General features: G+C 38.8%; 1 long non-coding RNA gene and 1 pseudogene across 2 annotated transcripts in view; both read right to left on the reverse strand.

The window, feature by feature from the left end:
* LOC127662236 (uncharacterized) overlaps positions 1 to 14,757 on the reverse strand; it is a 50,624-nt gene extending 35,867 nt beyond the window's left edge. For both annotated transcript variants that reach the window (XR_007972868.1, XR_007972867.1), the window contains exons 1-2: positions 12,940 to 14,757; positions 11,449 to 11,524 (exon numbers count right to left, since the gene is read on the reverse strand). This is a non-coding gene — a long non-coding RNA (uncharacterized LOC127662236). The remainder of the gene's footprint in view (positions 1 to 11,448; positions 11,525 to 12,939) is intronic.
* Positions 14,758 to 15,250: 493 nt separating this feature from the next.
* Positions 15,251 to 26,691, reverse strand: part of LOC127662303 (protein TALPID3-like) — a 108,836-nt pseudogene continuing 97,395 nt past the window's right edge.

Here is a 26,691-nt window from a genome sequence, read left to right on the forward strand (position 1 = left end):
GTGAGTAAATAATTACAAACTTTTCAATTCCTTTAAGTTTCATGTGGCATCTTCATGTGAAGTATTTTAGCAAACCTTCAGTGGGGAAACAAGGCCACTATACTATAGGCCTACAAAAAAATGCAAGCAGTCCACTGTGTTTGCTAGATTTTCATAAAAACATTACGAGGTCTTAGATATCAGCCAGCGGGGTAAGTTGCATAAACAAACACACTCAAGTTGTCGTTCTTTCACCACAAACCTGAGAGCAGACATTGAGTTTGGGCTGAGTAGATAATCTCCTCTCATCTGTGTTTAAAACAGCCTCCCCATGTGAAGGCGTGTGATGAGATGCGAAGAGCGGAGAAAGCGCCTCAGTGTGTGTACTGTTTGTTTGCGTTACACTGCTGTTTGAAGAGGAAACACGAGATCGCGCCACACTGCGAGCTCAAACTAAAATAAAAACATGAATAATGGAACGATTTATTGAGTAACTCCAGCCAAACAAGACATCATAGAAATATTGAGCGCTTTTAAGTGTAGGCAAAGATTTACTGATTCTATTAAGCATTAAAATAATAGATTTTAGCTTTAATCCATAAATAAAACACAAATAGTCTTTTACAGGACCATTTTGCACCCCCTTAGAATTAATAAGGCTGTTTTTGCAACTGTAGCTTTAAGGATTATATGTCAATGACTAGCTAACCTCTGTGTGCTTAAAATGTACTGTGAAAGTGATTGAAAATCATTGTTGTTTTAGCACCTCTAGTGTTTTTTTTCAATAGTAAACTGCTGTGATATGTACAATGAGCCACTTAAAATCATTTAGCAAAAATATAGGTATAGTACCGTGATTCTATAAGACCTGGGACCGGATTCACAAAAATTACGAAATTTCTTAGGATAAATTATAAGAAGTTTGTAAGAACGTTCCTAAGTGCAATTCTTGATTTTATTTTTTATAAGTTCTCAAATATTTTCTTAAGAGCATCTTAAGTTTGTTCTTAAGATAAAGAGGCTTTGACATGGTCTGAACAAACTAGCCTGCTCATGGAGTTGCCTTGTCTAATAGCCCACAACAAATTCAATCCTTCAACACAATTGTATTGATAAATGTATCTATTAAACAAAATATTTTTTTATGTAAAGTGTTAGTTTAATAACACTACCCATCATAGGAGAATTTACTTGCTGGTAACAATATCATAACTATTCATTTGACATGAAAGAGAAGAAAAGAAACAAATACTTCAGTAGACAAGAGGTTCTGGTTGAGGAAATTACTGCAAGGCAAAAGTTCTCCAATTGGGAAGCTTAATAATTACATTGGGTCAGAATGTAAGAGTCGGGTAAATGGGAAAGGGTGGCGGAGGCTGTTTCCACTATGGCCATATCCAGGTATGTGGATAGGGTGTGAAAAGAAAGTCTCAGCTTTCCGAATGTTATAGGCTAATTATTATGCTTCTATAAATTCTAAATATATCGGAGAGAGAGTGCTATGCACGCAGCGCATCTGTTTGAATTAGCATGACTGGTCTCCACGTTAAGAAGCTTCAAAACAACATTTATTTTTGGAATTTGGTGATAAAATTTACATGGTTTACAAGCTGAAAATAAAAATAACAAAACTCGCATTTGAAAAAACACTGTAAAATCCTAAAACATCTTGCCTTTTAGTATTTAAGACAGCAGTGAGGTTGTCCTAACTTTAAGATTTTAAGAAAAATGAAATCTGAGAATTTGAATGATTTTCCTTAAGAACAACCTTAAGAAAAAAGATAAGATCTTTCTTAAGAGGTTTTTGGGAATACAAAATATTTGTAACTTTTTTTCTTAAGTTAGAAATGAGGAAGAAAACGGTAGTTAAGAAGAATTTTCTTCTTAAGAGCGTGTCGTGAATCCGGCCCCAGGGTGGTAGTAGAAGATGTAGAAAATGTGATAAATTAAGTGTAAAAAGTCATCAAACTCATGAGAACAAGCCTTTCAATAACAGCAGAAAACACCAATGCAATCCGACATGGTGACTTCATTGAAGCGTAAGTATTCCTGCATGCTTTGCATAACAATAGGCTCAAATTGTCATCAGAAATCTGCACCACATCCGTGCAAGTCACAAGTCACTTATTTGCATAGAAGTATAATACATAAGTATGCTGTTTTATTTGGCACGCATATAGTTAGCTTAACCAAACGTAGCTGTAGGTATGTTATCATTACAGTGAAGAACTTGACAGGGCGGATGAAGACAGAGCTCACACAGAGGTGGGCTTAACACAGCTCTCCTGGAAAGCTCAACTCCTTGAAAGATGTTTTGATCCCAATAAAAACAGAACGGCCGAGCAGCTTGGAAACAGTTTATCTGAGTGGCCCTCGAGGGGCGGGATGTGTGTGAGTGTGTGGGTGTGTGATGTGTGCCCTCACCCCCTTCCTGTGCTCCACAGAGGGGCCAATATTTCACACACAAGAGCCCAGTGTTTAACGAATGGCCACTTTCAACTCGGGATAGAGACCCTTTTATGGGTTGTGCAACTTTCAGTTTCTATGTATCATCTCTTTGAATACACAACATGAAAATGGGCAAAAACACAGAATTTATAATGTTGTTTAATAATATAATAGCATTATAGATCTAATGTTAAGTATTAAATGTTGGCGAGTCGTTATACTAAATCGTTAGTGCTACAGACATGAAAAATAAAATAAATCATGCAAATTGTTGGAGAGGCGTGTGATTTCTATGTGATTGGTCTTGCAACTTTTGCCCACACTCAATAAGTAAAAAGCATATACAGTAAATATACAATTCTTCATCTGTGGCCATATCCTGAAGGACTTTCACTTGCCACCATAACAGTATATTAGCATCTTTATCTTGCTTTTCACCATTGATGTCACGGCTACAAGCTGAACTGGAACAGCCGAACAGAGCACCCATTCTCTGATCGGTAAAGAGAGAGATCAGAGAGAGCAGCTGTATAACCAAAGGACGCTGTCCAGGTCATGTCTACATCGATTTAGTCGTACAGTACCACACTACGCCTTTTATAAGACAACACAAATGACCCATCTGTACATCAAGCCGTGGCGTGGATTGCAGCCACAGAAGACCTATTTGTTCAAAGCCTTTCTTCTGGGCTAAAGCTGTGACTTAAAGGGTTTCACGTCATGTACTTACAGTATAGAATTGCGACAAAGACATTGGGCTACATTCAGTGGAGTCACCTCCTTTAAAAAAAAATCACAAATGGTTGCTTGTGTGAGCATAGATAGAGAATTTGACAGAACAGATCTAACAAGGAGGCTTTTGTGAAGATATATTGGCTGTTTATCAAAATTAGCTTCACGAACAGGACAAAAAATCAGTATAATTGAGCAAACAGTTAACTGTGATGCCTACAATAGCACTGCACGTCTGCTTAAAATGTACACCTGTCAAATTAAACCAAACATGCACTCATATGGATGCATATAAGCACACATGTATATACTATGACAAGAAATGAACCAGGGATTGTGGCAAAATGGTCTCTATATTTATAAAGCTATCAGAATGGTACCCTCAGTAACTATTCACTTACATTGCTTCAAGTTCATTTCCAACATTTACACACATGGTAGGGATGCATAATGTCAAGGCAATTTGGTAAATAATGGGAGGGACTCAAACACAGGTGCACCTCTGGTCCTTATGTTGTTCCACTGGTGTTTCATATTACACTGAGAAAGAAAAAGGAAAAATGCTCAGAGCAAATGTAATGACACAGAACAAGTTGATGTTTAAACACTAATCACGACCATTCAGCCATCAGCACACACACTGGCTTTTATCACACACTAATCACATACGACAGGCGGCTCTGCTGGAGCCCAAATACATTTAATTGAATGCATCTGGATAAGTGTATGTGACCAACATAAGTTGGGAACTGTAGATAAGTAGGACATAATAGAACATAACAGACAAGGGGGTAGGGTAATGAAAAGGTAAAAAGGAATGAAAAGAAAGAGAAGAGGGAGGCAGAACTCAAAGAAACTTTTTAATTAAAATAAAAGATTTTGTTTATATCAATAAAAATCTGAACTAAACAAAAAGTTTTAAAATGATTTAAATGAATCAAGGCCTATCATACTTTAAAATCTGTAGAGTTTTTAGAGTTTCATTAGAGTAGGTAGGATAGATAAAGAGACAGAGAGAGATAGAGAGAGACAGATAGAACAGCCAACCAGACAGACAGATAGCCTTTACATAACAGCTACATATTCATAGTGCTTTTAATCTCTTTCTTTTTTTACCACAACAAATAAATACATGAAAAAGGTACAACTACAGGTAACCAGACAGACAGACAGACAGACAGACAGACAGAACCCAAACCCCCCCGGAGGGCCGTGCTCGGTTTGTGGGCTGCCTTCTGCATCGGACCACATCACCTAAAGGAATGTACCAGGAGGTACACATCAACAAGAGGCGCACCCGAGCCCTGTTGGATACCGGCAGCTCCATTAGCCTCAAACTGGGGTGCTCTGCTCCAGAACATTAGCGCGATCATCCCAGTGACCTGCGACAAGATGTTGAAGTGGTCAAAGAGCTCCACGTTCCCTTTCTTTTGGGGCAAGACTGGCCTGGCCTGGCCTGGAGCAGCTCCTCAACACAACAAAGCAGAGAAGTGGATGACCTAAGCATCAGCCCACTCGCCTCCCTGCCTTGTTGGCTATGGAAAGTGAGAGATAAGGTGAGTCTGGGAATGCCCCTAACCTCTTATTTGATCTGTTCCAACAGATTTCGACTGGAGGATCATTTGCCCGTGAGCAGAGAGGACAGAAGACTGAAACACTGTTGGAACAAAGTCCAGGAAATCGAGGGTGTCCCCCAACAACCCATGCATCACCCGACTCCTCACTTTATTGCTGAGAACACCTGGGGGCCCAAAAAACCGCCCAACGGATCTGACACTGATATCACTGGCCAGGACTGGACAGAGAGGTAAAGAGGTTTTGCCAGTGGTGCAAAGTGTGCAAGAGGACCACCCCTCAACAACCACCTCCAAGCCCACTCATCCCGTTGCCCATCATCGAGGTGCCTTTTGAGCATGTCAGCATAGACCTAATAGGACCGCTGTCAAAATCAGCCTGGGGTCACAAATATAACCTCATCATCATGGATTATGCCACTCTGAGGCCATCCACCTGTGAAAGGCCACCTCTAAGAACATTGCCAAAGAATTGTTCCTGTTAATAAGCTGAGACGGAATTCCAAAGGAGATCCTGATGGATCAAGGCATGCCCTTCTTGTCCTGGCTGATGGCGGATCTCTGCAAGTTGCATTGTGTCTCCCACCTACTAGGGTTGGGAGGGTTACTTTTGAAATTTGTTCCACTACAGATTACAGAATACATGCTGTAAAATGTCATTTGTAACATATTCTGTTATATTACTCAAGGTCAGTAACATTCTAAATACTTTGGATTACTTCTTAAGCACTGGTAGATTTTTTTTTTGACTATAAAAAACTCTGCTAGAACAGTAAGACAAAATACACATGTTAAAAATACATTCTCTGAAAAACCTAAATATATTATGCAGTGTTGTTTCTAAAACAAGATAAATCAAATTGATCTTGTTTTAAGGATTTTTAGATATTTTACAGGAAAACAATACAAAAATTAATATCAAGAATATGATTTTTGAGCTAATATCAAAGGTCTTACTAGAAAAATGAAATGATACAGAGGTGAAACACCTTCTTATGATGTGTTACAGTCATGTAAGTTTGAAGTAAGTTTGGAGTAGAAGAAATAGAAATAAACCTTTTGTAAATTGTTAGCTTTACGCTAAGCTAAAGAGGATGCTCAGGAGGGAGGTCACTGAAGATGTACGCAATTGGGAACTCATGCTTCCCTACATAAATTTTGGGGTATGCAAAGTTCCCCAAGTCTCTACGGGCTTCACTCCTTTCGAACTGCTGTTCAGTCGTCAACCCCGTGGGGTCTTGGATGTGGCCCGAGAAGCTTGGAAGCAACAGCCTTCACCAAACCACACAGCTTTGGTACATATACAAGACATGAGGAAGAGAATTGAAGAAGTAATGCCCTTGGTAAGAGAACAGATGCAGGAAGCCCAACGCGCCCAGTAACAAATTGACAACCAAGTGGCCCATCCCCAGGAGTTCCACCCAGGAGATCAGGTACTTGTTCTCATTCCCTGTGCCAACTCCAAGTTCCTGGCAGGGCCCCTATAAAGTAGTCAAAAGCTTGGGCCCAGTTAACTACAGAGTCCACCATCCGTGCTGCCGAAGAACAGAGTAGATCTACCACGTGAACCTTCTAAAAAAGTGGATTAATCCGGGACTCCACTGCTATGGCTACAGATTTTATTGATGAGAACACCTGGGGGCCCAAAACAGTTTGTGGATGTGTTCTCTGAGACCCCAGGTCAGATTCAAGTCATCTCCCACAACATCCACACCCCCACCAATACTATCATCAGTCTATTGAGGGTGAAGTGCAGATGATGCTTCAGCTCAGCGTTATCGAAATGTCCCACAGCCCCTGGTCCAGCCCCATCGTAATGGTTCCCAAGCCCGATGGCACCTTCCAGTTTTGCAACGATTTCCGGAAGCTGAACAAAGTCTCCACGTTTCAAGAATATCCCATGCCTCGCGTGGATGAACTCATCGAGCAGCTGGGAAGGGACTGTTTCATCTCCAATCTGGACTTCTCTAAAGGCTACTGACAGGTTCCCCTCACTGCCTCTAAGGAAAAAACAGCCTTCAGCACCCCCTAGTTGGCACTGGCAGTACCGCGTCCTTCCCTTTGGCTTACATGGGGCCCCCCCTACTTTCAAGAGAATGATGGACATCATCATTCAGCCCCATCGAGACTACGCCACCACTTGGATGATTTCATCATCCATGCTGAGAGCTGGGAAGAACATCTACTCTACCTCCAGAAAGTGCTGTCTTAGCAAAGGTGGGCTGGGCTGAAAGCCAACCAAAATAAATTTCACCTCAGCCTCATGGAAGCACAGTACCTGGGCTCTCGGACTGGGAGAAGACTCGTTAAGCCTCAGGAAGATTAGGTAACTGCGGTAAGCGATTACATCCAACCAACCACCAAGACCCAGGTATGCGCATTCCTTGGGTTGGCTGGGTACTACCGCTCTTTTTTTTATCCCACTTCTACTCTCTAGCCTGTCCCCTCACAGACCTGTCCCTGAAGCAAGCCCTAAGCTCGGGATCAGTGCTGCACACTCCAGATTTCTCTCTGCCATTTCTGTTACAGACAGACGCAATGGAGCCCGGTCTCGGAGCTGTCCTTTCCCAAGATTTCCAAAAAATCTTGCAAGCAGAAACCCCGATATGCAGCCATGGAACGAGAGGCCTCAAGTGGAAAGTCCTGGAGCTGCGCTATTACCTCACTGGCTGATCCTTCAACTTGGTTACGGACCATGCACCTCTGCAATGGATGGCAAAAGCAAAGTGGGCAAATGCCAGAGTGACCCGGTGGTTCTCGCCTTCCAGGACTATCACTTCACCATAAAACACCTCTCTTGGATGTTCCACGGCGGTTGAGGTTTGGTGAGCCACCCTTATATCATTGTCACCTGCACCACTTGTACAAATACTCACTTGTAATATATTCACAGAATGGGCAAGGAGGCGGCGGGAACCGGCTGAACAATCAACATAAACTTTTAATGACATAAAGGAACTTACATAATATAAACTGCTTTCCAACATAAACAAAACAACGATGCACACACACAACACATGCGTCTCTCACTGTCACTCGAACTGGTGTCCCGGCCGCTCTTTATTTCTATCCTACTGATTTGTCAACTCAGCACCAGATGTGCGTCATCACATCACGCCATGCCTTCCTCGTCACAACACATATTGTAAGAAACGCCCCTCCAGGGACATTGAAGCATTTTCCTTTGTCTGTGACTCATTCTAAACCCTGCTACAATAGATAGACAGACAGACAACATAAAAAATTAGAAATAAATAAATGTACTGATGTACGTTCACAGATGGGTGTATTTTGGCAATTTTACAACAACTTCAACACATCCAATATTGGAAGCAGAATTATCTGTTTTATAAGAGAACATACAGCTCCAACAAAGGTGCAACACAAGAAATAGGGAAATTTGACAGTTGTTGAGATAGTGAGGTAGTTTTTTTTTTCTCCCAGCAAATTTGTATAAATTGTTTAGAATGTGTTCTGATGTTTCTGATGTTCTCTTATGTAAGATTGAATAAAAAACACTGGGGAGAAAGAACACTATGCACACGCGTCTAACCAAACATATCATTATCTGTCCAATCTGCAGTGCAGTCATGTCTCAAGGCACATGGACTCTAATGTCCAACAGAGACTGCTACTATTCTGAGTCTCGCAGTCATTGTTCTATTTAATTTTTCACTTTTGTAGCATTTCATTTAGTTCCCTAAAGTCCACCAAAGCTGGCAACATTTTCTGTGAACTTAACATTTTTGAAAATCTCCCATTGACTCCCTGAAAAAAGGTTCAGTGTCCAAAATTTAACAAACAGTAATAGTGTCATTGCGATATCTGCAAAATATTGTTCTCGTTTATTACATCTATTTTCAAACTGAATTGTGATCGTTCTTTTTATATTTAGACAGTTACAGCTGGAGTTCCTGCTAAGAAATGTTGGTGCTGGTCAATCGGTCAATCGGTCGGTCGGTCGGTATGTCTGTCTGTCTGTCTAACAGACAAATAGCCTTTCATAACAGCTACACATTTATAGTGTTTTTATTAGAATGTATTTATCTTTTATCACAATAAAGAAAATATATCAATAAAAATAGGTAAAACTACTTGCAACTATACAGCACAGACAGACAAAACAGCCAACCAGACAGAACAGACAGACAGAACAGCCAACCAGACAGACAGATAGAACCGCCAACCAGACTGACAAACAGATAGAACAGCAAACGAAATAGAACAGCAAACCAGACAGACAGACAGAACAGCCAACCAGACTGATAGAAAGACAGATGGATAGACAGACAGACAGACAGACAGACAAAATAACCAACCAACCAGACAGACAAACAGAGAAGCCAACCAGACAGTCAGATTGAACAGCCAATCAGGCAGACAGACAGATAGAACAACCAATGAAACAGAAAAGCCAACCTGACAGATAGAAAAGCAAATGAAACAGAACAGCAAACCAGACAGACAGATAGAACAGCCAACTAGACCAAACAGCCAAACAGACAGACAGAAAAACAGATAGGCAGATAGATTGACTTTCAAAGCAATTTACTGATGTGCGTTCACAGATGGTTGTATTTCGGCTATTTTACAACAACTTCAACACATCCAAATTTGGAAGCCGAATAATCTGCTTTATAAGAGAGAACGTATAGCTCCAACAAAGGTGCAACACATTATGAACACTTACGTAAGAGGGAAATTTGACAGTTGTTGAGGTAGGTGTTTTCAGATGTTCTCTTATGTAAAATTGAATAAAAAGCACTGGGGTGAAAGAACACTATGCACAGGTGTCTAACCAAACTTATTTAATTATCTGTCCAATCTGCAGTGCAGTCATGTCTCAAGGCCCATGGACTCTAATGTCCAACAGAGACCGCTACTATTCTGCAATAACTCTCACAGTCATTGTTCTGTAGAATTTTCACTTTTGTAGCATTTCATTTAGTTCCTTTAAGTCAACCAAAGCAGGCCATATTTTCTGTAAACTTTAAATGTTACGAAATTGACGATAATGTTTTTTGATTCTAGTGTGCAGTCGACTGAAAACAAGGTGTGGTGTGTGCTGAGTGTCATGACTGTAGCAATGCACCTATGATGCAGCATTTCATTTACACAGAGCCAAAGTATAAAACCTACACGTACCATAATCTGTAACACTATTCTTATACTGCCTTGCAAGCGCTGGTATTTCCATCAGAGAAAAAAAAAATCTAGTTCACAAGAATCACAGCCTTCCTCTTGGTCCACCAAGAACTTCAAATTAAAAAATACAACTGTATTTCTTGCTGTCAGGTATGTATTTGTCTTTCACACCTGAATGAAGCTTATAAAGCTGTCTCAAGCATCTCTGGAACCCTGATGTCCAAAGGCAGGACACACAGCTCAAACAGAAGTGGACAATCTGCCTTGTATATTGACTGCATTGACCTGAGGAACAAAACAAAAGAACAATCCAAACAGTGTTGCCCTATAGGCATACTGCCATCTAGAGTCCGCAAAACAAACTGCATGGAGGGTCATCAGCTGCACAAAAAAATGGAAAGGAAAATCTTGGCTGAGTTTACAGAAGCTTGTTTTAATAGGACGTTCAGTAGGAGTCATTTTCAATGAGTATCTCTCATCAGGACCGGCATGAACAGAGTTATCGTCATATTCCTCAGAGATTGTTGACCTCAGGGATAAATACAGTATTGTGGTCTAAGACCACAGTTATTCAAAGTCAAACAGCTCTGAGATGTTTACTACATTAAATGTATTTAATTAGGGGTTCAAGCCTGAAGGGCTGAAACTCTATTGTAATTGTAAGGATATTTATTATTATTATTCTGCCCTAAAACTGATCGTCCAGACCAAACCGTAAGTCGTAGAGAGCTGAAAACTTGAGGGAAGGTAGTCCCCCAGAGTACTACAGCATATCAAAGTTTCATCCTGATTGGTCTCAAGGTGGCGCTATAGTGATCATGTTTATGTTTTGGCCCATAACTCCTAAACCGTTTGTCGCACACTCAAGTGTCTAGCATAATTTGATTCCTTGGCTCAAGACGAACAAAACACATATCTCTGATTTCATTTCCGTCATGAAAATGAATGCGCTAATTTGCATAATTCTAAAAACCTGCTTTTCTGAGGATGCACGAAAAGTCGCGAAAAAATACACCTATAGGGGGCGCTACAACAAAAAAACACTCATAACTTCGCAACCGTATGATCAATGAAGTTAAAAATTGGTATGCATCCTTTAGGGACCAAAGGCTAACATATCCTACAATATCAGTTGGACAAATAAAAAAACATGGCCGCCAGCAGCCAATCAAATTTCAGCAGCTAATAACATCAACTCTGAATGGCCGACCGTTATAAAACTTGAGATATTTGTAGACAGTATCAGAATGAGGCTGTTTTATGAAAATCAGCCACAAGGTGGCGCTATAACAAGGACATTTACGCTTTTGACAATAACTCCGCAACCAAGATGAACTTTTTTCCTCTAATTCCTTGATCCAAGACCTACACAATGTGCATCTTCGTTGTTTTGCATTTTATAAAATGTTTATGCTATTATCATTTTCTAAAAAAAAAACTTTTTCAAACTCCTCCTAGACCGCATATCCGATTCTTACAAAAATTGGTGTGTGTCTACTATGAACCCTCCTGACAAAAAAATAATCAAAGGCCATTTTGACCATTTGCACATTTGAGAGTGTATGTGTACCTGGTTCAACTTTGTCTTGGTACTGCCTCACCAGAATTGGCGCAGGTCTACGCACCGTCTGTGTCGTCTCTGTGCTCTAAACACAAAAAGATGAGGAGACATGAACAATAGTAGAGAAGAGGGGCATAGGGTGGACACTGTATGCAGAGGATTTAGACAGAAACGTTTCAATGAAACGTTGTTTCAATCTCTCCCTCAATCAGGGGGGTAAATCCTTACACTTGGGCAGTCTAAAACTGGGACTCTAGTGTTAAAGAGAGTTAATGTGAAAGCAATCAAGTGTACATTAGTAACACTTCATAATAACTTTCATGAATTAATTAGTCATTAACAAACATTATTACACAACTCTCTGTAATGCTTGAAACTAATTGGTCAATCATGGTATTCTACTGTCAAATACTTTAGTATAATAGACTGCTAAACTGTATAATTGACTGTGTCCCACATAGCTGTGCTAGTGTAATGTCTATCTTATCACTCTGTGGTTTCATTTTCACTCACATATTAAAATAAATTAAACTCAAATTGATTTATGTATTTATTGGGTATGTGGCCATTAAGTGGGATACGTAAGGGATAATCTTCACCCAGTTGGTCGTTTTCACAAAATAAACCCTGACAGGGTAGTCAAGTAGAGTCATAGTGGTCTGGTATCACCCTGAAGGTGTATCTTTTACGATAGTGACTGCCAGTTGACTATATATTCAAAAATTTTTTGACATGACTACTTAACAAATAAATAAATAATTAATGGGCATTTAATAATGGTTTGAGTTGAATTTGTGAATTATGAGACCATGGAGGGTCAAACAGACCACGGAGTCTCCAGAAACAGCTAAATTCAACCTCTAGTTTGCATCAGAGATGTGTTGGTGTTAATTTTGTGAATCTGCCTGCTCATTATCTTGCTTATTACATAACTTCTTGCCAAATTTAGTAAATATGTGAGAAAAAAGAGACCGTAGAGTCTAAAGAAAAAGCTAAATTCAACCTTTGGTTTCTGTTGGTGTTTATTTAGCAAAAATGGCCATCTGACTCCTCATTATCCCACTTATTACACAATTACTTGCAAAATAAATAAATAAATGGACATGAAACAATAATTTTATTTGTTTACTTGTAGAGATTACAGAGAGATACAAGAAGTGGGAAAGATGACTCGCAATACCCGGATGCATGCTGAAAAAATTACTTCACCATTCGCTGGATGGTGCGATTGACCAATCAGAATCAAGTATTCCAATGTACAGTAAAAAAAAAAAGCAAACATAAAAGAAAAACAAACAAGACATGGTGATTTTATTGGTGATTTGGCATATGTTTTTGAAATGTAAGCTTGGCAAACCGTTTAAAAGTAGATAGGAGCTGTCCCAACATGACTATAAAATAACTAACTGGAGGTGTTACTACAATGTCTGCTGAGTGGATTTAGTTAAAGGAGTTTTTCCTCTCAAAGAAATAATGTTATGCTTTTTCACACACACTCACTGTGTCAGATTGATTAAGTAGGTACTGCTGTTGTGCAGTTTCCTCGATGCGGGGAGGAGACAGTCAGCTCATGATAAACTTTCAGCTTCAGCTATGTTGGATACAACAACATAGCATTATTTCAGACTGCATGCAAGTACCTGCCCAAACTAAAGCATGATTTGATGACTGTAAATACTCAAGTCCAACAAGGTCAATAGATTAAGCCAACATGAAAAAAAAAAAACTTACGCTTCACATTTATTCAGTACGTGCATTCCCTGTGAATCAAACCTTGATTCTGTTAATGCTCTACTAGTTAGGCTACAGGAACAGCTGTAAAAACCTCACATAAAATGAGCACACTGGTCATAATTCTATCACTGTAAACTAATCATTTTCAAGCAAACACAATCTTGCAACAATGAATACATACAGCTTGATAGACTATAACATGTTTACACAGATTCAAGAATCTCCTCGGGAGACTGAATGTGACGTTTCAAAGAACTTTGATTTGTCTCTGTGATGGGGAAACTATTGCAGTTGAGAGGAAAGCAAAACAGCTTTAAATTCATCCTCTGTCAAGGATAAACTCTTATGCATGCTGCTGAGGTGTGTTTGTGTGTGTTTTTTCTATGGCAGTGGTAGTCTCTAAGCATCACTAAGGTTTCTTTATACTGCGAGCAGAGCAGTCTTTGGCTTAAAGTAAATATTGGTTTAGGCCAACACAGGAAGGGACTTGGAATGTACACCAGCGTTCAGTTGCCCGGGACTCATAACTTAAATGTACTGTCCACACACTTTTGGAAAGCTGAACCATTAAAGTACACTAATCATACATTTTAAATGCAAACCGAGGCCACTTAAAAAAAAAGTAATATTCCAGGTTCAATACAAAATAAGCACAATCGACAGCATTTGTGGCACAATGTTAATTTACCACAAAAAATTATTTCGACTTGTCCTTCCTTTTCTTAAAAAAAAATTAAATAAAAAACTGTAAAAATTGTGGTTTCAACTGAGACTCTATACTTAAAAGTATAGCCACAAGACATAAACAATATGTGTGTTAACATAAATTTTGTGTGATAAAATCGACCTTTTCTGTGTAAAGTTATATCCAATTTTACAACTTTGTTGCCATGACAATGTAACGCAGTAAACCCTTGAACTTTATAGCTCAAATAATAAACAAGTTTTAACAGAAAAACTAATGTTAGTGCTTCTATAAAATTATAAGCTTTACATTTCTGCCTTTAAACCCTCCAAAATTGGCCCCATTCACATCCATTGTAATCACTCTAAAGTCCAACACAGATTTTATTATTTGCTAAAATGTATCTATAATTTAAGAGATAGATAATTGGTTTGGTTTATATTTTTAATCAATTTTAACTTTTGAAAACGGTCTACTTTTATGCATTTGGCAGATGATTGTATCCTAAATGACTTACAGTACATTGCTCTCTAGCTTCACATTTTATCAGTAGGTGTGCTCTCTTGAAAATTAACCAATGACCTTGATGTCCATCCAGCTGAGCTACAGAAATACATCATATTTTATTATCTGTTCATTAATATTGAATCTACTGATAACTGCTGCTATTTGGTGGGCCTCTAATATATATGTAATGTATTGTTTGCATTTATTACTTAACGTTTTGATGGCAACCATTTAGAAATCCATAGAATTTTAAGCATAACAATTACACATAGCCCAAAACATCACAACTATAATGGCATAAAATGATGTGCCTTTCTAATTTTTAGATAATCTCACATGATAGTTGTTGTGTGTAACAACATTTCACACACAAAAAGTTGCTTTTAGTAACAACTTTTTATTGTTAATTTTAAAAGTTTACATATATATTATAATTATTATTCACTATTATTGTTAATTTATTATATTCATGAAGCATATTATGATTTTAATGTTGTAGTAGAATGATTTGATTTATTAATCATTGTTCCAAAAAGCATAAATAAAACAATAATTAAAAATCAGTTCTGCATATCGTTTATCAGACATTTATTCTCAAGTAAAAAACACACTGAATTTTAAGCATAACAACGAGACATAACCCAAAACAACTTTGCATAATTATAATGGTATAAATAATAAAATAATTGTTGCTTTTAGTAATAACTATTTATTGTTAATATTAACAATTATAGTTAATTATTAATTTTATTATTATTACATCATATTATTCATAATGCTTATGTTTGTATTGTTGTAGTAAAAGGATTTTAGATTTTTAATCATCTTAAAAAGCAAAAATAAAACAATAATTGAAAAATCAGTTCTGCATTTCGGTTATCGGACACTTAACATAAAAAAAGAAATCAGTATCTGTCAAAATAATAATAATAAAAACAATATCAGTCGATCTCTACTTTAAATTCATCCGTTATTTCAGCAGGAGAATGCACCTCGTGCAGGGAATTATCAGAAAAAACATTAGCAGAGAGAGAGTGCAGCGTCTTTGCGGTTGTGTTTGGACACGTTCACAGGCTGTGTAAGAGGATGCTCAGAGTGGGAGTGGACCTGTTTCCGTTCTGTTCCCAGAGCCTGAATTCTGATGAACTATCCAGACAGCCTGGCTTCCCCTGTGTCAGGCTGAGCTCTCTCTATCACTCAGAGAATCTGATGCAAAAACAGCTCAATTCCCTGTGTCCATATAACACGGGTAGTGTGAGACATGCCCCATTGGAGACGCCCACACGCAGGACCAGTTACATTGCCAAAGGGGTATAGGAAAAGGCAAAAACAGAGATTAATGGTGATAGAAATAACAATGTACATGAGTGAAATGACGTTGAAGTTTGTAGGACGAGTGCAAAACATAGGGAGCTTTAAAACATAACATCCGCTTTGCTGCTTTGCTCATATTGCCTCAAGCCTATGATGTAGTAAAAATGTTAATAAATTCTACATGAAGTTCTTTGAGTGTGTGTGTGTACTTGTTTGGATGTATTTATACCTGTGTGTTGAGTCAGCACCTCCCCAGGTGATGTGAGTGTTGCGTGGGGTGAGTTCTCTATGTTTCTGGTCTCTGTGTATCTCTGCTGGTCTATGAGAGAGCATCCAGTCAGGACACTCTCCTCTGCTGCGGTCAGGGGCGGTCTTTGACCCTCACTGATCTCCCCACTGCTCTCCTCCTCCCACCAACTCTGAAAGAGAAAATAAATGATAACGCTCAACAATCCTGTTTGAACACGTGCTACTTGCGCCATCTTCTGGATCAGAGCAGAACTGAGATAGCAGCACTTTAGCCAAATTTTGAGAAATGTTGTAAAACATATAAACTTAAATAACGCTCTGAGCTGGAACAGCAGTAATGATTTCACTACTTTAAAATTCTACATTTAAATCGTTCACACAGGACATTTCATCAAACTCCTATAACATACAGTAAAGAAAATTGCTCTATATGCATCCACATATACAACAAGCCTAACCCTGTGAGAAAGTAGACTTGAGAAGTTTGATTCATTTTAGTGAGTTGGTTCTTTCGGGTGGTTCGCTTAAATTAACTGGTTAAAAAAAACTACAGCCGTGACCAAAAGTATTGGCAGTGACATACATTTTGTGTTTCGCAAAGTTTTCTGCTTCAGTTGTTGTGGTGTTGATTCACATTGTTTCCAGATTATTGTGCAGAGTGATCAGATGCATTTTAAATAATTGCAAAAAGCTTCATTGGCCAAAAAAATTAACTTTATCACAAAAACCCAAATTGCACTGTTATTTGGCCCTGGCACAAAATGACCAGCTAACATAATTTCACTAATGATATCAGCAGCACCTGGGAAAGTGTGAACGAGCACTAGTAGTCAGGTGAAATCACTCTATCATTCTGATTGGAATATAAGAGCAGACTGATTGCTATAAAAGGAGGGAAGAAGTGCTTCCAATCATTGTGTTCCCACATGTAGCCTCACATGCAAGGAAATTGCTGCAAAGAATATTGCACCTGAAAGAACCATTTACCGGATCATCAAAAGCTTCAAGGAGAGAGAGGTTCAACTGCAGTGAAGAAGGCTTCAGGACGTCCCAGAGTGTCCAGCAAGCACCAGGACCGTCTCCTCCTGAGGAGTCAGCTATGAAATCGTGTCACCACCAGTGCAGAGCTTGCTCAATATTGGCAGCAGGTTGGTGTGAGTGCATCTGCACGTACAGTGTGGCGAAGACTTTTGGACAATGGCCTGGTGACAAGAAGGGCAGCAAAGAAGCCACTTCTCTCCTAGAAAAACATCAAGGACAGACTGAAATTCTGCAGGATGTACAACAGTAGACTGGTGCAAAGATATTTTCTCTGATGAAGCCCCTTCTGACTGTTTGGGACATCTGGAAAATCGATTGTCCGGAGAAGAAAAGGTGAATGCTACCATGAGTCTTGTGTCATGCCAAAAGTGAAGCATCCTGAGACCATCCTTGTGTGGGGTTGCTTTTCATTCAAGGGAGTGGGCTCTCTCACAATTCTGCCCAAAAACACTGCCATAAATAATGGTATCAAAACATCCTGTAAGAGTAACTACTCCCAACGATCCAGGAGCAATTTGGTGATGATCCGTGCATTTTCCAGCATGATGGAGCACCATGTCACAAGGCAAGAGTGATAATGAAGTGGCTCGGAGATCATTACATTGAAATTTTGGGTCCGTGGCCATGCGACTCCCTGGATCTTAATCCCATAGAGAACCTGTGGTCAATCCTCAAAAGCCCACAAATCGTGATCAACTCGGAGCACAAATAAGGCAAGAATGGATCACCATCAGTCAGGATTTGGCCCAGAAGCTGATATACATCATACCAGAGCGAATTGCAGAGGTTATGAAGAATGAGGGTCAGCACTGCCAATACGTTTGGCTGTGGCTGTATATGTTTTAATCATATTCATAGGTTTCTAAAAGTCCCTTTATAGCATTTTACATGTGCTAAATTGTAGTAAAATACATGTTTAGTTAATACTGCTAATAAACAGACAGTTGCATATCAAAGAAAAATTCTTCCTTACAGTGAAATTATTAAAAAACTCTTTGCAGATCAATTTAACTGAATCTTTAAAAAGATTTGTTCACAACACAGACATCATTCGTGATAGCTGCTTCTTGTGAATTATGCAATACCTCTGGCTGCTGTGATTGGCTCACAGGGTCGCGTTCCATCCTGGCCAACAGAGACGGAACGGGGTCATGATGGGTGGGGAGGAGTGGCGCTCTGATCACATGACCCTCACTGGGTGGGTCGTAGTCCTGACAACCAGAAAATTTTGTATCAAAACAGTCCATCTAGATATGATGAATAAAACACCTGCATGAACTTGGACTGCGTGATTTTGCAGTCAAACATTCAACATGTCCTGGACCCCAAATAGGGAATTGTTCAGGCTCGTCAACAAATTAGGCAGAAGAACTCCCTCCTCTTCCAGAACTGGATGAAAAGAAAGTTGTATCATGAACAATATGCACAAGAAATGTGTTACAAGACTAGGAGCTGTTTCAAATCCTAGCGAAATGCCAATGTAAATAACATTTTTAAGCATCATAGGCAACTTTAGACATGAAGTCTGATCCAAACAGTCGGCTGTTAAATTATGCTGCTTTATAAGATTCAATTTGGCCAAAATCTAACCATGTATCCAAGGCAATCCCAATGTATTGCAATGAGCTGAACATTTTCAAACTTGTAGACAGTAGTCAGTGGTTGAGTGCATGTTTGGCTGTGTGTATAAGAGTGCAATGTCATACCTCTGACTGCTGCCATCTGGCTGTGAGTGAGCAGGAGCTCTCCTTCTGAGATGTGTCTGGCTGCTGTCTCTGTGACAGTCACACCATTACTGGAGCTGCTCTCTTCTGTTGAGGGAGATTCAGAAAAGGTAGCAGCAGGAGGGAGATGAGGTTCCTGGCTCACAGGCCCTGGAAGAGGAGGTGGAGGTGTCTCTGGTTTGGAGGGGAAAAAGGAGGATGTTAGTATGACTGATTCTTCCTCCTCATCCTCTCCAGCAATTGACATCACACTGTTTGAAAAGATGAAAAAGCACATGTCAGAGAATATTCCTTGCATGTTTATACTGACACATGAATGAGACGTAATAACCACATTATTACTCATTTCAAATTCTAAAACGTTAGCCAATAATAAAAGAGATCATTTAAATGTTTTTTTTTGTGTTAGACAACTAAACAGAGCCGTTTATAAGCTGAAGAGAACACAGGGGTCTTAAAAGTTGAACATTTAAAAAAAATGCAGTGCTGATGGCAAGAGGCTTGAATAAAATGTGAAGGTCAAGGGCATTCATGTAGACCATGTTCGCATAGATCAACAAATAAGAATGGCCCCTTAAAGGTATCGTAGCAACGATTAAAAACAGTGTAGTGGAAGGCAGGACCGCATCCTGTGTGAATGGTCACTGAAAGGGATAGTTCACCCAAAACTCACCGTCATGACATCCCAGATGTGTATGACTTTCTTTCTTCTGCAGAACACAAACACAGATATTTAGGAGAATAGTTCAGCTCTGTATGTCCATTTACATTCATACATTCACTTACATTGTATGGACCTAAAGAGCTGAGATATTCTTCTAAAAATCTTTGTGTTCTGCTGAAGAAAGAAAGTCATAAACATCTGGGATGGCATGAGGATGAGTAAACGATAAGAGAATTTTCATTTTTGGGTGAACTATCCCTTTAAAGGCACATTAACAGAAATAGTCTGTTTAATTCTAAGGGCCAGAGAAAGGATGTAAATAGTCATGTAATAATAAATTATGTAATCACATTTTTTTTTGTACATTACAAAACCTTGACTTACATTATGTGGACTTTTGAGAGAGAGAGAGAGAGAGAAAAAAGCTACAAAAGTGTACAATAAGACCCCTTTAAAGAAAAGTTGCACTGTTGTTTAAAAAAATAGACAGAAAATATATCACATGAAGCTCAATTCATTTTATTTATGACCATGTTATTCCTCCTATTTATCCCTATATCAGGATGCATTTGCTGTTGTTAACAACAGGGGGCACTGTGGGTCTATATAGTTCCTATTCAATGAACACATCACTAAGCCCATTTTTAGAGGTAAGCACAACCAATTTTTGCTACTATCAACTGTTTCACTACTGGCAACAACACTTCAAAAACTTTATATGGGCCATTGAAATTAAAGGGATAGTTCACCCAAAAATGGAAATTCTGCCATTCCAAACCCATCTCTTTCTTACTTCCATGGAACTTAAAAGGAGATGTTTTTCTGAATGCCTCAGTCACCATTCACTTTTATTCTATGAAAAAAAAAAAAGATGGAATGGAAGTGAATAGTGACTGAGGTTATCATTCTGCATTACATCTCCTTTTGTGTTCCACAGAGGAACAAAAGTAATACGGGTTTGGAACAACACGAGAGTGAATAAATGATGATAGAGTTTTCATATCTGGGTGTGTTGTTCTTTTGGCTTTACATCAACACATTATGTAACTAACAAAGGGGACGACAATGAACAATACGCACACTGACGGTGGCTGCTGCTGCTCCTCTCTTTCACTATGTGGCTCTTCCTCGTTTAGGGGGAGCTCTGTTCCAGCCCAGGGGTGGTTCTGCAGAATGGCTGACTCTGGGCTCTTTTTGGCTGTAGAAAGCGAGGGTGTGGTCACTCTGGTGGGAGATGGGATAGGTGTAGTAGCTAGTGTGTCTAAAGGAATTCTATCTGGACCTGAAACAAAAGTTATGTGTGAACAACTGTGCTAATGCCTATATACATTTTTGCCATGTATGCTTTCAACCACCAGGGTCCAAAATGAACACTCAGCAAGCACAGACTGCAAGGAAAAATTGCCTTTGGTGAGTAAATTAAATTGTATTTTACAAAGAAAAGTCACATTCTATTAATATGAATTAATAGAACAACAGTCTGAACTGATGTGAGTGATGTAATCGATTCTAATAAAAGACAAGCAATTCATGTATTAATGAAAAGTTGATTGAGACAGTGGAAAATGTATCTTCAGAAGTCAGCGTTCCCACTCTTTTCAATGCACAATTTTCCAGAACATTTTATGTGTCACGTGGTTGTAATATTTAATCAAAAATACAAGAGAGGTCATTCAAATTGTGGTTATTGGAGGGTTATTTATTTATTTATTTCAAAATTCTGTATTCAGCCGTTTAATTAAATTGCATCATTAAAATGGTGTCTAATCAAATTAAATTAAAATTAATTAATTACATTTTTCAACATAATACTGCATTATTTTTAACAAATGAAGTGCTTTTATACAAAATCTTCCTAGCACAATCCAAAACAACACTGGAGATATTTTTTGTCAAATGAAGTGCTGCACAAGAAAAATCACATATGTGAGATGTTGCTTTAATACATTATTATTATTATTATTTAGTCACATTAAAAATGATATTTTTTCCCCATTTCATGCATGCAATTAAAGCAAGCTTTTATTTTGGTGTTTCTGTGTGTTTTTGATAAGCAGTTTACTACATTGCCAGGTGTGATTATTAAACCCCCAAAAGCTGTGACAAAGATCATGCATGATACTCAAGATAAGGAGTTTTCAGCATACGAGCGTTTAGCATTCAGTGTTGACTAATTTTGTATTCAAACATTCATTTTCATCAATTCCTTGATGTTATGTATCGTATAGCTAATGCAATTTTCATAATTGGATTCAGTAAATCCATTCATGTTTTCGGATTGCGGAAATAGTAGTGCCCTACACCTGGAATAAGCGGACTCTGATTGTTGAATAATTGAAAAATATCTGTGGTCTGACCATCGTTATTGTCTTAAGTTTACTACTCAAATGCTTTTTTTCCAAATTCTTTTTCTCGTTTTCCATGACTAGAATGGAGTGATGGTGGTGTAATGGTCTAATGCACATCACTGGTATGGTACCACCACCATTGTGTCCTTGAGCAAGACACTTAACTCCAGGTTGCTCCGGGGGGATTGTCCCTGTAATAAGTGCACTGTAAGTCGCTTTGGATAAAAGCGTCTGCCAAATGCATAAATGTAAACGTAAATGTAGAAACCTGCATTGCAAAATTCCAGGTTATCCAGGAGTTCCAAGACACGTAGGAACCCTAGAAATGTTTCAGGTATGCCTAAATTTTTTTCTCGAGATGTCAATGTGGCGACAGATATGTGGAATATTCCTGGCATTAAGCCACCAAAAAATAAACATTTGTGAGGAATACAAACACGGCATGACATATGGTACATTTTTACCATAGCATGGCTTATGTACAGTAAATGTATTTGTTCTGGAACAGTAAAGATGCTTTAAAATGGTGTGTATGGTTGAAAGCGCTATACAACAGTACTTTACATAATGTGTGTATGTGTATATATATATATATATATATATATATATATATATATATATATATATAATAATGTAAAGTACTGTTTCATGGCCAGTACATTTTCTCAATTTACCTTCCATATGCCGATGTGGTAAACTCAATTTTCAACCCTGTTGGCTGTGTGTAGACAGATTCAGTATGGCAAAAAAAAAAAAAAAAATATATATATATATATATATATATATATATATATATATATATATATATATATATATATACACATATTTCCTATTATCTACCTTGTGAAGCAGATTCCTCATGTTGGGTTTCTTTGGGAGACAGAACCACAGAAAGATGCTCAGAGATATCAGGGGTTCTGACAGGAGACAGTGGCTCTTTTAATCTGGGCTCAGGAGTGGGTACTGGTGTCGGTACCATAGTTAACTGCTGCAATTTTAGCACAATGTTAATGCAATGGCACCCCAAAATTCATCTTTTTGATGTCATTACAAAATGAAAGGTTTTAACATCATGATGAACAAATGAGTTTAAAATACAATGTGCCATGTATGTGTGCATGCAAGCACCTCCTGAGTGGGATTTTCTTGTGTTTAGGCAGGGAAAGTGGGTGCTCTCTGTGTCTCTCTCTGTCCCAGAATGACAGCAATAGTTTCAGCCAGTACCTCATTCACACACTGTCTTAAGAGCTCAGAGTCCACTGGTACCCCTGCATCCACAAACAACTGCAGACCACCTCCACCTGCGGTCTCCACTGTTACACAAAACAACACAGAGAAAAATATACATGAGGCATGGCTGTTAGCATCATATGCCATTGTTAACTTGATTACAATTGCCATATGTAGGGTGATTTCCCCTAAAAATAAACAGTGTCTCTGTGGCACTTTTAAAACATTGCTCTGTTTGTTTGAGCATCGCGACCAGTCCGATATAACAACATTGGCTCAACCAATGGCGTGAGTTCAGAGCGGGAGTATCTGTTTTTGCGACCAATGGAAGACTGCTTCGGGAACCTGTTTGAAAACAGTCATTATGTTGGCTTAACAAAGCAAATTTAAACATTGCAAATCCCTCAAGAGCTTTCAAGTTACATGCACCGAACGGCAGAGACCTTCAAACTGATCAGGGATAGTGTGCCATTACTTTTCTAGCTAATCGGACTTACAGTTTACGCATAGTGGAAATTCAAAACTTCAAAAAAAAAATTCCATAGACTTACGTTGACAGAATGTTCAAATGGGTCAACAGAATGATCGTTAATTCAACCTCATACAGACAAAAATTCAAATGTAAACAAACACAAACAAGGCTTTTATTCTGCTTTAAGCTGCTCTCTCTCTCTCTTTATCTATCTAACAGTTTTTCTGACTATATAGACATATAACCATTTGTATACAGTCAAACTTCAAACCTTTAAAACTCTTCTAAACTTTCAGTCAAGGCAAACTTTTTTTACATGTCAAGCCAACATCAAAGTTTGTCTCGACAATTTTTTGCAATTGCATTTGGTGTTGCAGAAATGTTAAAAGTTTAGATAATTTTGAAAAAAATTAAAAATCTTAAGGCATAAAACAGTACACATCTGAAATTCAGTTAGATATTTCTCTGTGAAGCATTTCAAGCTGTGTTTGCAAGCGAAGTAATGACAAAGCACCAATCTGAGACCCATGTAGCCTCTCATCGAGCCTATTCTAAATTCTTGCACCTGCAAGTGTTTTGGACTGGCGTTATTAAAAAGCTAATGTACAGAACTGACACTCTTGGCAGGGGTCCCAGATTCCTTTTTTCTAGGGCAAGGCTGTGTTCGAACGCAAATACAGTTCCTCTACAGGAGGAAGAGTCCAGTCAGACTGTGAATATGCTGACAACAGTTTGCTGATGGTAGACTTGTAGCTTCCTCTGCAAATTTGATACATCATTGATCTTTCTATTAAACAAAAGTGAGAATTAATAAGGTAAGACCTCCGTTGCGGCTGAGCAGAAGTGACGTGGTATAGACGCATGGACGGAACAGAGGAGTAGAGGCTGATGACGTGCAATCACGCCGTAATGAGGAAACACAATCTTGCAGGCATGCTTGACAAATGCACAGCTCGCTAATCATAATGATGAGCTTGAATATGGAAAATTGGAGCAGGTCTACCATTCTTGCTGGTTTATGTGAGGCTTTATTTTCATTATGTTGTTGATTTTTAACATTGACTAGACACTTGGTATATTGGTGATTATGTATGATAGTTGAACTGGAGACTGAGGCCATGTCTAGACTAATAATCTTTCGTTTGAAAACGTTCACGTCCTCACGTTCACATGGAAATGGTTTTTCCTCCAAAACGGAGCATTTCGAAAATGCTCTCCATCACTACATAATTTGGAATACGATTACATTAAGAAACTGAAAAGGTAGTTTTAAAACGAAATGAAAACAGATTTGTGTGGATGTGGCCTGACAAACTTCATCACTTCTTAAAGGTACACTACACCCCTTTGGGCTCTTTATCGCCATCTGTGGTTGAAACTTAAAATTGTAAGTTACTCACGGAAGAACATTGTTTTGTTTAATTGTGTCATCAGTGTTTGGGTATCCTCATGGCTGCCTGTGATCAACAGTCTGAGAAAGTAATTAGCATATCTGCCCAAAGACCTTCTTTTCTTTGTTAAAACACATGACCTCAACAACCAAGGACGAATAATGGAGGCCTAATATTTAAAATTGTATGTGGCAAATCGAAATTGCAAAATTGTAAAATCATTTTTGTAATCTTACCGTAATGGCTCGTGGTAAGGCAAGAATGTGGTTTTCAGACATGCTAAAACAAATGATATTGTAACAGCTATGATGAGAAACCGATGTTTGATGTTACACTTTCCTCCGGCTCTGATTGGCTGGCTGGGTCAGCCTGGGCAGGCTGAGGAAACATTCCAGTGATCATTCTGGCCATGAGCTGTTGCTCCACCCTATAAGAGAAAAGATAAATACTCTGCTTAAAGGGATAGTTCACACAAAAATGAAAATTCAGCTTATTTGGGGGAAATATATATTAACTTAATACAAAATTATTAAATCCTGACAGATAAATTCAACTCTCGCCATACACTATTTCCTCTTAATGTACCATTTACCTCTTGTTACTGAAGATAAATGTGTTGGGAATACCAATTTTTGTATTGTCTGTACGACGATTTAACTGTAATAGACTGGATCATCCAGTTAAAGTTTATTGGTCTCATAAACCTACATATTAAGGCCTAATCTACAGCCTTTTTATAAACCAGAGACAGTTTTTTGAGTACAGGCCTGAACAACAAATGTGAAGCAGATGATATCTGTAAATATGGTGGGATCTCACCAATCCACCAGCCTGTTCTCCAGGGTCTCTCTCTGCTGGATGGTGTTCAGGATGGCCTCTGTTAGTGGTGCGGACTGGGAAGGCTGTCGAGGAAATGCTGGACCATGATACAGAGCAGCTGGAGGGGAGGGCGCTGCCCGTTCAGCTCAATAGGAGAGTCTGGAACTCCAACGTGTGTTTCCTGAATCCAAACACAGCATTGAGGTAACTCAGCAGTTTTATTATATATATCTGCCAACAGACTGCTTTCTAAAGAGATGGATTCCTTGACAATTTGGTGCTGCAAAAAGATATCCTTGATGGCTCATTGGATTGGACACTTTACTTTCATGATGGCAAATAACAAATGTGAAGCACACCGCGTACTGCGAGGTAATGGCAAACATGTGTTAGTCTGAGTGCAATTTCACAGTCGTCATTACAGTCTTGACAGAACAAGAGGTTGAAGAGAAGGAGGACATTTGTTGTGCATAATTCCATCGCTGTATCTGCGAGCCAGCTTTCAACATTTTGGTCACTGGTTTGGATAATGTTCAGATTCCTTTGGCCCAAACTCAAGGTGGTCTGTGTAAGGAGTGATTAGCTCATTTCCAGTGGCCAGGCGCCAGAGAAAGAGAGAGTAATACATTTTGCCAGGCGGGCGCTGGGCCCGTTTGAAGTTTATGGCTCCATCTGAAAAGGCCCGGCCAAAGCTGAGGCACTGGAGACTTAGAGGAATGACATTTTAGGAGCTGGCAACGATGCGTGCCTGGAGTCCAAAGAGAGAGTGAGTTTGTTCAGACCACAGTCTGGTTTTAAGTAGCTGTGTCCTTTATTTGGTCATTGGGAAAACTCGAGTGGGTGGAAAACATGCCAGTCCTCATTGAACAGTTGCAAAAGCTTGATTGCATGCAATTGCTGTGAAAAACACTTGAATTTTTATTGTTTGGAAAGTGTTTGTATATCTGGACTCATACCTGTGATTTTAATTACCATGCACACAATTAGAGAGCCACAATAGCACAAGAGGTTAAAAAGTCAAGAGAATATTTTAATTGTAATCACACTGTTGCCAACAAAGAATGCTTTCCATTT

This window comes from Xyrauchen texanus, chromosome 22 (assembly GCF_025860055.1).
Source record: "Xyrauchen texanus isolate HMW12.3.18 chromosome 22, RBS_HiC_50CHRs, whole genome shotgun sequence".
NCBI classification, from domain to species: Eukaryota; Metazoa; Chordata; class Actinopteri; order Cypriniformes; family Catostomidae; genus Xyrauchen; species Xyrauchen texanus.